We start from the raw sequence: 14,928 nt of genomic DNA, 5'->3' as shown, positions 1-14,928 counted from the left end.
CCGAAATGACACACCTGTTCGGTAAAAACAGTTATGTTGGTTGGGAAACGACACACCTGTTCGGTAAAACGGTTATGTCGGTTGGGAAAGGGTGCAACTATTCAAACGAATTTTTCGAACGGGGCGCGGCCCCTTGGACCCGGGCAGGGCGCTGCCCCGTACCCCGCCAGGGGCTCCGCCCCTTGGAACCCCATTTCTATTATTCGTATTCAATTGCACGTTTAGCTCTACGAGCGTGCACTCCAGACTACCCTAACTCGTTTCAAGCTTAACGCATAATTGCATCGCCCTACAGTAAATCACATTACTACCAAAATACATTGATGATACTAAAATCACCAACATTATACACGTATAGTAGTAATCTTAGAAACAATAGAAACTGGTTCTACAGTATCAGTATGTTACTCATTCTATCCAACTATATATACTACTACTATATTGGTAACTAGAAGAAAACTCGTGTGTCCGCACGCGTTCTGTTGTGGACCGCTGATATATCACCAATTTGTCATGAGAATTCAAATAAATTAGAAAATATTAAAATATTATTAAAAAAAGAAAAAAAATTAGACTGCAAAATAATTGTATAAGTTTTGAAAAACTTTTATTGTTAAGAAAAATTATTAAATACGTAATTTATAAAAAAAATAATTGTGAAAAATAGAAAAAAAAAAAGTTTTTTTATGATTGGGAGAGTTGTAATAATAAGATGATTTATAAAATTTAATAAATGAGACAAATAAATATTCAAAATTAAAATTATTTGAAAATGAGTAGAAACATAATTTTACATAAAAATCTATAAAAAAATATATAAAACAATTAGGGTTTAATGGATATGCACTGACAGTGAAAAACAATTTTACACTGTCATCTAATAGAAAACAACCAATTTGTCATATCATTAAAAAAATTTAAAGATAAAAGTGTGATGGAATTGGATACATAGTTGTGATTGGTTGACAGTGTAAAACTATTTTACACTTTCAGTGCATCACCCCTTTTCTCAAAGAATTAAGTTAATATTATATTTATTAAAATTTGGACCATAGTTTAAAATATTAAAAAAAATAAAAACTTAGTAGTATGACTCATAAGTTTTACACTTATTTATTTTTAATTGTAAAAAAAAAAATTAAAACACGTGTGTTCGCACGAATATTGGTATGATAATCCGCGCGTTGACACGACACTGGTGTGTTATCTGTGCACTGTTGTGGTACGCACACTCTTGTTTTCAAAATATAATTAAAATATTAATAAGAAAGGAAAAATATTTTGACCAAAATAATTTATTATTTTTAAAAGAAAGACCTATCCTTTAAAATAAATAAAAAATTGTATCAATTTTTTAATTTAAAAAAAAAAACACATCAATAATATAAATTTAAATTATCCATATAAAATATTAGAAAATTATTATAATTTAAATTAAAAGTAATTTTAAAATAAAAATATTAGATACATAAATAATTAAAAAAATAACACATTTTTCTCGTATTTGGATCCATACTTTATTTAAAATATATTTACGTTTAATTTCTTTAATTGTACAAAATATGTTATAATCCGTGCGTTCACACGAATTATGTCATGGTTATTCTTACGTTTATTGAAGAGTAATTCAATATTCAGAAGATGAGCATCAGAAGTTCTGATGTGGGCTGATCTTCTGATGGTTACTCAGAAGATGTTGTTGACCAGAAGATGTTATCTTTTGGGTCCCATTAGCTTAGCTGTTTAGTAGTAAGGGTACTTTAGTATTTTGTAGTACTGTACTGTTTGTACCTTAAACTTGTTCACTAAGTTTAGTCTGTCAGGGCCTACGTGGCAAGAATTTTCTTTTGTATAAATAGCCTTGTAGTAGCTATCATTTATTAAAGATCAACAACTTTATTCTCTCTCATTAAATCTTACGCCGTTATTCTCTTTGTCATCATCTTTATTCATTGTGCACCAACAATTGGTATCTAGAGCTCCGGTTCCAAACACAGGGAAACACGAGTGAACATGAGTTTGTGTGATTGCGTGATTAATTTTGTTTCTGGGAAACAAAGTTGTGTTGAATCACATTTTTTCTTGGTTGTTTGTGGGTTGGGAAACACTGTGTGAGTGTGAGTGAAATCTTATTTTTTCTGCACAAGTTTAAAGATGAGTGGAAGCAACTTGAATACCAAACTTCCAGTTCTTGATGGTAAAAACTGGAATAGATGGATGATTCAAATGCGTGTATTATTTGGTGCTCAAGATGTTTTAGATCTTGTCACTAGAGGATATGTTCCGGTTGCAGCGGATGCAACGGAAGAACAAAGAGAAGCGCAGAGGGAAACGAACAAGAGAGATAAAAAGGCGTTGTTCTTCATCCATCAGTGTGTTGATGTGAATGTGTTTGAGAAGATTTCTGATGCTATGACGTCTAAGGAGGCATGGGATATACTGGTCAGGTGTTACGGTGGTGACGTATCAGTAAAGAAGGTGAAGCTTCAATCCCTGAGAAAGCAATATGAAAATCTCAACATGAAGAACAATGAGAAAGTTTATGAGTATATCTCTAGAGTGATTGTGATCACTAATGAGATGAAGGCTTGTGGAGAAACTCTTTCTGAACAAGTAATCATAGAGAAGATATTAAGGTCTCTTACTCCTCAATTTGATTATATTGTTGTATCTATTGAACATTCTAAAGATATGGAAACCATGAGAATAGAAGAGTTGCAAAGCAGATTAGAAGCACAAGAATTGCGCCTGACTGAGAGAACTTCTGAGAGAGAAGTTGAGCAAGCTCTGAAGGCTTCTTTTGTCAAGAAGGACCAGAAGCATAGACGTGGTGATAGATTCCAGAAGGAAGCCTCAACTTCTGATGAGAAGAAATATCAGAAGGGAAAGGATAAGAAGAAAGTTCAATGTTACTGTTGCAAACAGTTTGGCCATTTTGCTAGAGACTGTTTGGCAAACAAAGGAAGGAAATCAGAATAAGCAACTATAGCTAGAGGTGATTCTGATGACGAACCTATGCTATTGATGGCTTCAGAGTCTGACGAAAGACATTCGTCAGAATGGTGGTATATGGACACTGGGTGTTCAAATCACTTGACTGGAAACAAACAATGGCTGATAGACTTTGACTTTGAAAGGAGGACAAAGATCATATGTGCTGATGACAAGTACCTGTATGCAGAAGGTATGGGAAATGTCAAAGTCAAAGTGAAGAATGGAAGGACTGTTCTGATCAAAGATGTTTGGTATGTTCCTAGAATCAAAAGCAATCTGATGAGTGTAGGTCAGCTCATTGAGAAAGGTTTCTCAATTGTTATGAAGAACAATCTCTTGAATTTGTATGATTCCAATCAGAAGTTGATTATGCAATCTGAACAGGGAAGCAACAGAACATTCAAAGTGAATGTAGAAACAGCTGAAACAGAGTGTCTGAGTGCTGAAGGATCAGAAGGTGATAGTAAGCTGTGGCATAAGAGGTTGGGGCATCTGAACTATAGAAGTCTGGGACATCTAAGTTCTAAGAAGCATTTTACATGGCATTCCAAAGATTGTGAAGCCTGAGAAGTCATGTGAGGTATGTATGAAAGGCAAGCAACCCATATTGCCATTTGTATCAGAAGTTGCTCCAAGAGCAAAGCATGCTCTGGGAGTAGTGCACTCTGATGTGTGTGGACCATTTCCAGAACCTTCACTTGGAGGAAATAGGTATTTTGTGTCTTTTGTGGATGAATTCACAAGAATGACGTGGGTAACACTTATCAAGTTTAAGACTGAGGTGTTCACTGTAACAGCCCAAATTTTATTATTTGGCTAATTAAATGAAATAAGGATTTATTTACTTAATTTGGACGAAGTTTGATAATTAATTGGATCGTCGGTGTTATTGAGAAACGTGTTCAAATTATTAAGTGAAGTTAGAATTTATTCGATTAATCGAAGAATTAATAAAGTGGAGTATGTAGAGAAATAATATTAGAAATAATATTATTATTGGATTTTACTTATTGGAGATAAAGTCGGATTTAATTGGATTAATTGGAAAATAATATTAAGGGTAATAATATTATTTGTTGGAGCATAATTATTTATTTGACTACTTTATTTCATCAATTGGGCCTAATTAGTTAGGAAGTGGAATTATATGGATTAAGCCCAATATGAATAATATAGTAAGGGTTGGAAGAGTAGAGGTATCATAACTTTGTTCATTTGCAAAAGAAGAGGAGAAAGGAGACTAAGAGAGGAGAAAGGAGAAAAAGCTAGGGGAAGAACAACAAGGGAGAAAGTTAGGGTTTGAAGCACATTGAAGAGGTAAGGGGGAGAATCCCTATCATTGTGGGCTAGTATAATGGGTCAATGGGTAGATTAACATGATTAGGTTTTGTTTTTGGTTAATCCATGAAATTGTGTTCTTGATATTGTATCGTGCTTTGCTATGGAACTGAGTTCATAAACTAGGATTAATGGAAATGAGAAATTGATTTAATGATAAGAAATAGGGCACTGTATAGAAGTAAATTTGAAACTGTTACAAATTTGTGCCTGTTGGAATTGATGAGAAACGAAAGAAAATATGGACTACCGGCAGCTCTTTCTTTTTAGGCTTGTGTGTTGTAACTAGCGGCACATAGAAGAAGAGTGTACCGAGAGGCATGTATGTCTCTGTACCGAGGGGCATAGCAATTTCATATATGTATTAAAATACTAACTTATTCTATTATACATGATTTGGTTGACTTTGTAATATAGAAATATGAATACCTTTAGTTACTATGCATCCCACTTGGAAATTGAATGGAAATGAAACGAAGGGAATAATAAAAAACAGTAGATAAGAAGTAATATAATGTAAAATAGTCCCGTTTGATCGAAATAGCGAATTAAGCGGTATAATTAGTTATCCGGAATTTGATGAAAATTTACGTGGTAACTAAGTTTAATTAGTACATTAACGTGATGACGTTATTTTGTTGAAATTGTGATATTTTACGTATCGACCGAATTGGGTTTTAATTTAAATATTCTTTATAAATAAATATTGGTTTTGTGATGGAAATTGACACTTTTTAGGAATATAATATAATGGAATTGAAATTAATATTATTTGTAATAATTTTAGGAGTTTTGGAATTAGAGGTAAATAATTAGATTAATAAGCTAATTTAAATTATTTTTAATTTGAATAAAGTTGTTAGAGTTGAGAGTTGTGAATAGAGTTATTAAAGTTGTCAATAGAGTTGTTAGAGTTGACAATAAAGTTGTTAGAGTTGTTTTGAATTACTAAGAGTCATACTTTTGTTTGTTTTGAGTAATTCTGACATGTTTAGAGTTGTCAGTGAATAATGTCGGTGTTTGCTTTTTCATTGGAACTTTAACAATTCATACCTTTTAAATCATAACTCCGTTTGAGTTTCCGTTCGAGGCGTTAGAAAGCTAGCGCGATATTCTTTTCAATAAAAATGTTCTTGAGCAATAGAATGCTAGAAATTGGAAATGGAGTAGAAATAGAAGTGAATTAAATTAATATAGTGTGATTATTAATTGGTTGATTAAATTAATAGTTAAATTAATTGCAATGAGTTTAATTGATTGGAATATACTTGAAGTTGGATCAATTATTCGGTTTGTCGGTAAATTACGGTATTTTGAGGATTTGTCCGTAATTGTGTTTTGTCTTGAATATGTATGTTGAGAAATATATATTTCCATGCCAATGATGTTGTGCTAATATTGATTCTCTGTGAGTAGTTGGTTAATATTAATTCTAATGATTAATTGTTTGATGTTGAAAGTGTGTGTTCATGTATAATTGGCAAAATGAGAATTAACATGAGATAGTGTGGTTACTAGTGTTAATTGGATTGTGTGAATCGTAATTGATTAATTGACCTCTTGTATGTGAATGATGTATGTGTTTTGAATGTTGTGTACAATTGGTGGATAATTCATAGGGTTGAATTATTGTGATATGCGGAAAGTTAAGATGGTAGAGACGATCTTAATTGCATATGTTTATGACATTGTACATACATTCATATCATAGTGTGCCTTGAAACACAGGTGGATTTGCTTTGAAACACAAGCGAGCTTGGATTCTAGAATGAATCGGGAGCCGTAAACTATATGTTTACAATTGGTGGACTTTGGTCTTGTCCGGATCGGAAGTGTGGCTTAGATTCTTGAGTTATGAATCAGAGGCCGGTGAAACTCAGAATTTCACATTGGTACCACATGCATAGTGTCACATGTTTCATTGAGTCACATTAGAGTTATGTGATAGTTGATTATGTGCATTATGTTGTTATGATGTGTGCATGAATGTGATAATTGATTATGTGCATTATGTTGTTGTGATAAGTGTACGAGTGAACAATTGATTATGTGCATTGATGTTGTGATGCTATGTGTATGAGTTTGGTAATTGATTATGTACACTTAGTGTTATAGTGATAATTGTATTAGTTGATAATTGAGAAGGGGTGATGTTTGAATACGTAATTGGTTAAATGCGAGAATATGTGATAATTATGGCTATGTGTATAATTGAGAATATAGTATTGAGATATTATACTCTTATACTTGGTGTATGCTTAATATATGTGAATTATGATTAGTATTAATTTCATGATTAGGCAAGTGTAATGCATTCCTATAATTGTTGATTTAACCATTGTATCTCATTATACTTTCTTCATAATGGTTCGTATTCTCACCCTTCTGTTTTAATGTTGCCCTCGTTTGGCGACATGCAGGTTCTGGAGTTTAGTAGCTCGTGCGCGATCTAGCCAGAGTTTTCTTCCGTGTTTGTTGGAGATTAGGTAGTGAGTCGATGCTCTGGTCATGTAACACTGGGTAGACTAGTCGTGTTGAACTCATGTTTCTACTTGGTTATGTATTATGTTTATTACTTGAGAACTTGTTATTTGGCTACTTGTTGTTTGAGAGGCTTTCAAGCCAAATTTTCTGATTATGATTTATTTTATGTTGAGACGATTATTGAGATATGATCATGGTATGGGACATGAATCATTTTACGAGATACATGAGTATTTTAATATTTTCCGCTGTGAATGCATATTCTGTGTGAATTGTATTTAAATGTTTAAGTGTTATTTGAAATGACCAGGTGTATCGTATATTGTAGATAAATGCTGTCGGTTTTTAAAAGCTTTTAGTTTTTGAAAACGTCGATGTGACGCCCTTTTGAATTATATGCATGCTTATTCTCTGATTATATGCTTATTTAATTTGGGGTATAAAAGGGGTGTTAACATTCACAGAATTCCAGAAGTTCAAGGTGAAGGCTGAGAAGCAGAGTGGTCAGAAGATAAAGATTCTCAGAACGGATGGTGGAGGTGAGTATAACTCTACAGAATTCCAGAAGTTCTGTGATGATAATGGAATTGAGCATGAGGTTACTGAAGAGAAGCAAAGTGTTAGTCATCTGAAGGTTTTTGGTTCTGTGTGTTACAAACACGTTCCAGTAGCTAGAAGGAAGAAGCTGGATGATAGAAGCAAAGTGATGTTATTGGTGGGGTACCACAGTACATGTGCATACAGAGGTTGGTCCTTGATGCATTTGGATGTAAAGTCTGCATTTATTAACGGTCCATTACAAGAGGAGGTATATGTGTTACAACCCCCTGGCTTTGTAAAAAGAATCAGGAAGGGATGGTGTACAAATTACATAAAGCTCTGTATGGATTGAAGCAAGCACCCAGAGCTTGGAATTTGAAAATTGATTCATTTTTCAAGAAGCAAGGGTTCCAGAAGTGTGAGATGGAATATGGAGTCTATGTGCAACATTCTGGAAGCAATATGATTCTGTTGTGTCTGTATGTTGATGACATATTTCTTACAGGGAGTTGTCCAGAAGATCTGATGAAGTTCAAGAAGGTGTTGATGAATGAGTTTGAGATTACAGACCTTGGGAAAATGTCATATTTTCTAGGGATGGAGATTATGTACTCAGAAGATGGTATCATTCTACATCAGCTGAAGTATGAGTTAGAACTTCTGAAGAAATTCAAGCTGGAGAATTGCAAAGCTGCTGTTACACCGTCAGAAACGAGTCAGAAGTTGGACTCTAATTCTGAAGGTGAAGATGTTGATGCTACGGTATTCAAATAGCTGGTTGGTTCTCTAAGGTATTTATGTAATACCAGACCTGATATATGCTATGCAGTTGGATTGGTTAGTAGGTTCATAAGTAAACCTAAGTGGTCCCATTACCAAGCTGCTGTCAGAGTCTTGAGATATGTCAAGGGAACTCTGAAGTATGGCATATTGTTTCCTTCTGGGAGAAAGGAAGAATCAGAGTTACTGAGTTATTCTGATTCTGATTGGTGTGGAGACAGAGTTGATAGAAGGAGTACTTCTGGATATTTGTTCATGTTTCTGGGAGGTCCTATTTCTTGGAGTTCCAAGAAGCAACCTGTTGTTGCTCTATCAACCTATGAAGCTGAGTACATCGCAAGCGCTGTAGCTGCATATCAAGCTGTGTGGCTTCTGAACTTATTAGAAGATCTGAAGATTAAAGTGAAGAAGCCTCTGAAGCTGATGATCGATAACAAGTCTGCAATCAATCTTGCCAAGAATCCGGTGTTACACGGAAGAAGCAAGCATATTGAGACTAAGTATCATTTCTTGAGAAGCCAAGTCCAGAATGGAACATTAGAAGTTGTGCACTGTAGCACCCAGAAGCAGATGGCAGATGTTCTGTCGAAGGCAATCAAGACGGACCAATTTCTGCTCTTGAGGGATGGAATTGGCGTTGTTAGCTTTGATTGAAGAATATGAATTAAGGGATGGTATTGAAGAGTAATTCAATATTCAGAAGATGAGCATCAGAAGTTCTGATGGTTACTCAGAAGATGTTGTTTACCAAAAGATGTTATCTTCTGGGTCCCATTAGCTTACCTGTTTAGTAGTAATGGTACTTTAGTATTTTGTAGTACTGTACTGTTTGTACCTTAAACTTGTTCACTAATTAAGTTTAGTCTGTTAGGGCCTACGTGGCAAGAATTTTCTTTTGTATAAATAGCCTTGTAGTAGCTATCATTTATTAAAGATCAACAACTTTATTCTCTCTCATTAAATCTTGCGCCGTTATTCTCTTTGTCATCATCTTTATTCATTGTGCACCAACAACGTTTACACAGTATTAGTGTATTACCCGTGTGTTCACACGAATTTTTTCATGGTTATCCGTAAGTTCACACGGTACTGGTGTGTTACCCATGCCTACACACAAATTTTGTTCTGATAACATGTGCATTCACATAGATTTTAGTCTGATTATCCGTTGTTCACACGGTACTGGTGTGTTATCCATTTGTTTGCAGTGATTTAGACTTAATTATCTATGCGTTGACACGGTACTGGTGTGTTACCCATGTTCTGGTTTGGTTCATTGAATTATCACAAAAATATTTTTAGAAATTAGGGGAAAAAAAGAAATTAAAAATACTGTAGAGTAAAGTGTTATAGATAAATTTGGTGAATGAGATATTTTCATCAGAAAAAAAAAAGGAAAAGGCATATATTAGAAAAAGTTTTGCTTCCTCCATTTTATTAAAATTAGTTAAATAAAGAATGAAACATAAGTAACATATTTTTTGACATAGTTCACCTGTGTTTTGTTTCTAGTTAAAGTACTAATGTCGTTGTAATTTCTATAACCCAACATTCCAATGCCAAGGTCTAGCACTTTTTCTTTTACTGAAATTCAACTAAATATTTAATAAAATTGGAACAGCAAGGATGAAACTGTAATAGAAAGTTTGAATTTGGACAATGTCTGGAGTCTTCTACATTTTTAAAAGCTTAAGTTATAATAAGCTATAAAACATTTTGCTTAAAATAAAAAATTCCTTACATTACAATAAAATATATGAACCTATAAGTTTTTAGCTTGTTAGTTTTCAGTCATGAAATCAAAAAATGTAAGTTGTTGATATGAATGATTGAAGGGTGTGAATACTGAGTGGGAAGCAGTGACTGCATGTAAGCTATGAATATAAAAAAAATTATGGACATGTCATAATATTTATGTGTCTTCACAATATGGATATGTAGTTCTTTAAAATAACAATTATGGTTTTATAAATAGAACTAGTAACAAACCCGTGCATTCGCACGGGTTCTCGTACGGGATGCACATTTGTTTCAGAGGTACATTTTTTTAATAGAAAAATGTTTGATATTGGTAAAAAAATAATAATTAAATGTATAGAAAAATGTCTGGTACCCGTGAAAAAAAATAATTAAATGTATAGAAAAATGTCTGGTACCCGTAGACTACGGAATTGTCACCAATTTATCATGAGAATTCAAACAAATTAAAAAATATTAAAATATTATTGAAAGAAAAAAAATGGAGAATTCAAACAAATTAGAAAATATTAAAACATTATTAGTTATTTTTATAATTTTAAACTTATTGAAAAACTTTTTACAATTCTAAAATATAAAAAATTAATTTGATAGGTAATTCTAATGCATTGAACATAGAGAATAGAATAGGTGTGTGAATGTAGCACAACAAAAGACAACAATTTGAATACTCAACACAAAAGAAGAAACTTGTGATACTTTGTAATAGGCTGCAACAATTAAATCAAACATTTACTTTTATTAGACTTTATGACACATTAATATAATTAATTTGGACAAGACATATATATATATATATATATATATATATATATATATATATATATATATATATATATATATATATATATATATATATATATATATATATATATATATATATATATATATATAGGGCATATCATATGAGAATGACATATCTATATGAGAATATGAGAATGAATCCAGACTATTGGATTTTAAAATAAATGGTGGAGATTATGAGTGAATCTTTTTTTTCTCTCTCCTACTTCATTTATTATATATATATATATATATATATATATATATATATATATATATATATATATATATATATATATTTGATATTTTATATTTTAAATAAATTAATAGTATTAAAAAGAGATTTTATTAAAGTAGTCCAATCCTATTATACAATGAAACTATAAAATAGTAGTGTTTGAAGTTATAAAATCAACATGATATGATGACATCCAATAAAATTTATATTTTCTTATTAAAACATATTTTAACAACTACCAATTTTGGACAGCATTTTGATAATTTATATTTTGGAGATAAGAGTGTGTTTTTGAGTCTGATGGGATTAAATACAAAACTTGTCCTACTGGTATTCAGAAGAATATACGTGCGAGTAATGATATCACCCTACCTGTTTAATATCATCAACTATGAAAATAATAGAAATAAGGTTGACAACATTTTATTTTGTCCTTTGAAATGTTCAATATTATTTTATTCTGATACATTTTGTTTATTATCTAATTGAGAAATTAACCTAACATGATTTAAATTCTTAGCATAAAAAGACAGAATATTCAGAGTTAAGTGCAATACTTATAGATGGAATGATACTCCCCATGAATGAGAAAAAAATTAACATAACCAATATGATGAACCAATCTCAACACAAGGCTCTCTAAAACTTCTCGGACAAGCAGACGAGTCACATGATTATTTTCAGCTTTCAATTCTATCCATTCAAGTCGAACCTAGCTTGGTTGAGCATGTAAAGAAAATCTCAATCTCAAACATAAAAATGGAACCTATGTATTATTAATATTGAAACAGAAAGCATACTGATAATAAACTTAAATAAGTGGACATCATACCAATATTAACACTTTTAACCTCAAACTTTTAAAATGAATTTTATTGAAAAGTCATGGCTAAGCACCCAAGCAGCTTTTATCAGTCAGAAGCATGGCCACAATTATTACATGTGATAAGGTAGAAAGGCAATGAATGGTTTTAAGTCATTAAACAACATTCAATGAATAGACAAATAAATAGCAAATCACCAGCTGGAGTTAAAGCAGAAGCTTCCAGCGCCTCTCCAATGGTTATGTCATTCTTGTCTATAACCAAACCAGGATCCTTCATTGGCACATCAGGTTCAACAGGATGTACTACAACTTATGACCCAATCGACTCGGTAATCACGTGGTTTCCACCAACTTTGATTTCGGAGATGCTCACGCGTTGGTTTCTGGCTATGTCTAAGATGTCCTCGCAACTGACAAGACCGACAGCGGTGTTTACTGCGACTGCTGATCCACTGCTTTCTGGTTCAAAGTAACATTGTTTTTGGTTTATATTAATCTTTTCACAGATTCCACAAGTAATAAAACATCATCTGCTTAGTCAATGCTTTCCTTAATCTACAACGAACGATATAAAACAGATTAATGCAATAAAATTGGGACATGGTAACAATAAGAAGAAATTATAATTGAATAATGTTGCAATACTTGCAAGACCGATGGTATGAAAGCAGATTAAGATGTCTTCTGTTTATTAGAATCAGAATAAAAGAACACAATCGGTATGACTACAATAGAAGATTGAAACAGATTGGAATGTCACCTTTTCATAAAACTTTATGTTGCGTTATAAATCACCAATTACAGATCTTCGGCTAAAGATCTTCTGCGATTGACATCATTGATGAAAAGGTGAATAAAAGTTGAATATTAGTAGCAACCATCCCCTTTCAACGTCGAATTCTTTAGGGTTTTCTAGCATATAGACGCGAGAGATGAGACTCCACTATTGAAATTATCTCCTTGTCATTGAATTGAATATTCCTTCTGCAAGCTTCAACAGATGCTACAAAAAAGAAAAATTCAAGAATAAGCATGCAGATGCATATGCTTAATAATCAAAGAAGCACTTATCTCAAACAAAAGTAGCATCTTAAACAGTCCAAACTTTGTTTTTTACAAACACTGCTTTTATTTGCTTTTGTATAGTAACAACAACAACTTTATGTCTCTATTAAACACTATCAAGAATAGTAGACCATATAAAAAAACTGAGAAACTACACAGAGGTAGACAGCTAATAAAAAAGCAGAATCCTTTACAATTTCCTGGTTAATCCGCGTGAGTAATGGTTATGTTTTCCCAGTTACTACCGCCACCAACCGTGATATGAACAGGACCGCATGGATCCAATGTGTAGTTATATACTCGGGTTGATCTTTCACAGCCATGAACCTGTTCAACGTTGTCATTAGAAATTCGCATAAAAATTATTCCAAATGAAAATAGCAATATGCTTACTTGTCCATTGAATATGTAGGATTCATCTTTTTGAAAACCAAAGACGTTGATGCCATGGATGTTGCAGTTTCACCTGCAACATCTGATACGGGATAGGATGTGTTCGTAAGAGAGGTCGTTCCTCGGTAATTGACTCAGATTTATTCCAACACTTGTGATCTGCAATGGTAGGATTAAAACGTAGGACGACCACGACAAAGCCTAGAACAAAAAAAAAAGCACAACTGGTCTCCATGAGAATAATTTAAGCATCCTTTTCTCATTTACCAATTCATGTTCTAAAAAGTTCCTATCGCTTGAGTTGGAATCATGAACTTCAAGATTTTTCCTTTGCAGGAATAATTTCCTATGGGGAGCATTAGGTGAAGATCAAAAGCCAGATAATACAAGGCAATGACATGATGTTCTATTCATGAATTTCGATCTTTTATGATTTACAGAAGGAATGAAATAGGGAAAGTACCACTTCCTTCAGATAATGAATCATACAGCCATCATACAGCCATTATCTCCTTCGATCTGCAACAGATTCAACCACATCCAAGAACAACATCAACTTGCAAAAATCGTAGAAGAATCTTATAAGTAAAAGGATGTACGAATCAGAAACGAAAATCAAGTTTGAATGCTTACCCGTGTTTTTGTTTCCGGAGTTCTCATCGTTTTGTTTTGCTTAATGATACCTAAAAAAAATAGGTTTCAGAAAAGGAAATGACTACAAATTGAAAAAGAAAAAATATACTATAAATTTGAATCTGGGATGCAAAAGAGGAAATGAGTACAGATTGGATAAGAAAATAAATCATAGATTTACAAAAATCAATATATTTGAAGAAGAGAAATAGATATGGACACAATCATCCTTGACAAAATCATTCTTGACACTATCGTTAAAGACCATGAGAACTTGTCTTCTTGTTGTTTCATCTGCAACAACACAATATGCTTCAAATCTCAATATCTCTGACAAAAAGTAATGTAAATAATCAAACTTGTTAATCCAAAAAGAAGAACATACCTAAAAAGCAGAAAGAGGAGAAGCAGATCCACCGAGCAACGATTTTCACTACGCCGAAATCATATGTCTTTCGGAAACGCAAAAACCCTTTAGATGAGTGAAAGGAAATGAAAAGACTTTAGAGTCTGAGTAGGAGAAAAGTCATATCTCTGTTTCCAAGAAAGATAGTTCAAATATTTGGAAAAAGGTAGTTGTTGGATTTGTTGAGTTCACGTGTGTTGATATGTTTTAGAAAAAGGTAGAAATAGGTTTTAGAAAATTAGAAAAGCAGAGAACGAAAAAGGAAGGCAAAGAACCTGTCCACGTGGCAGATTGTAGAAGCAAAGGGGCAATAATGTATTTTCCAGATCAGTAAACTTTCTTATATTATAGATAACTTATCTAGACTTGTCTTATTACATAAGCACCTAAATAAATATATTAAAAAGCTTATAAAAGTCACTTATATATTAAGTTCTCATATGCTGTATTTTTCTATCTTGCTGGAAGGTTTCTGGTATCACTATGTTGAGCCAAGCTGTGTAATTTTAGTTAACTGGATTTCTAAAACAGGCTGTCCAATCCCTCCAAATGCTTATCATTGCGTAAGAGTTGGTGCCATTGTCTTGATTGATAAGAAAAAGGTGTAACATAAGATCCATCAGTGGTTCTCCATTTCACCGAGTTCGATTTCTACTGATTTAAAAAATTATAATTCATTTGTTTATTTTG

At 32.7% G+C, this 14,928-nt stretch overlaps 1 long non-coding RNA gene across 2 annotated transcripts; it reads right to left on the bottom strand.

The window, feature by feature from the left end:
* Positions 1-11,771: 11,771 nt before the first annotated feature.
* Positions 11,772-14,332, bottom strand: LOC131646173 (uncharacterized). 2 transcript variants are annotated; one of them, XR_009297325.1, is made up of 8 exons: positions 14,218-14,332; positions 14,014-14,126; positions 13,833-13,882; positions 13,663-13,718; positions 13,200-13,358; positions 13,001-13,133; positions 12,502-12,744; positions 11,772-12,296 (listed from the first exon to the last, which is right to left on the bottom strand). It is a non-coding gene; the product is annotated as an uncharacterized LOC131646173 (long non-coding RNA). The 2 variants fall into 2 exon arrangements; XR_009297324.1 differs by having other exon boundaries at positions 13,833-14,126.
* Between the last annotated feature and the right edge of the window lie 596 nt (positions 14,333-14,928).

This window comes from Vicia villosa, linkage group LG2 (genome assembly GCF_029867415.1).
Source record: "Vicia villosa cultivar HV-30 ecotype Madison, WI linkage group LG2, Vvil1.0, whole genome shotgun sequence".
Lineage (NCBI taxonomy): Eukaryota > Viridiplantae > Streptophyta > Magnoliopsida > Fabales > Fabaceae > Vicia > Vicia villosa.
Note: the sequence above shows the minus strand (reverse complement) of the source record. Positions and strands in the feature narration are given on the sequence as shown.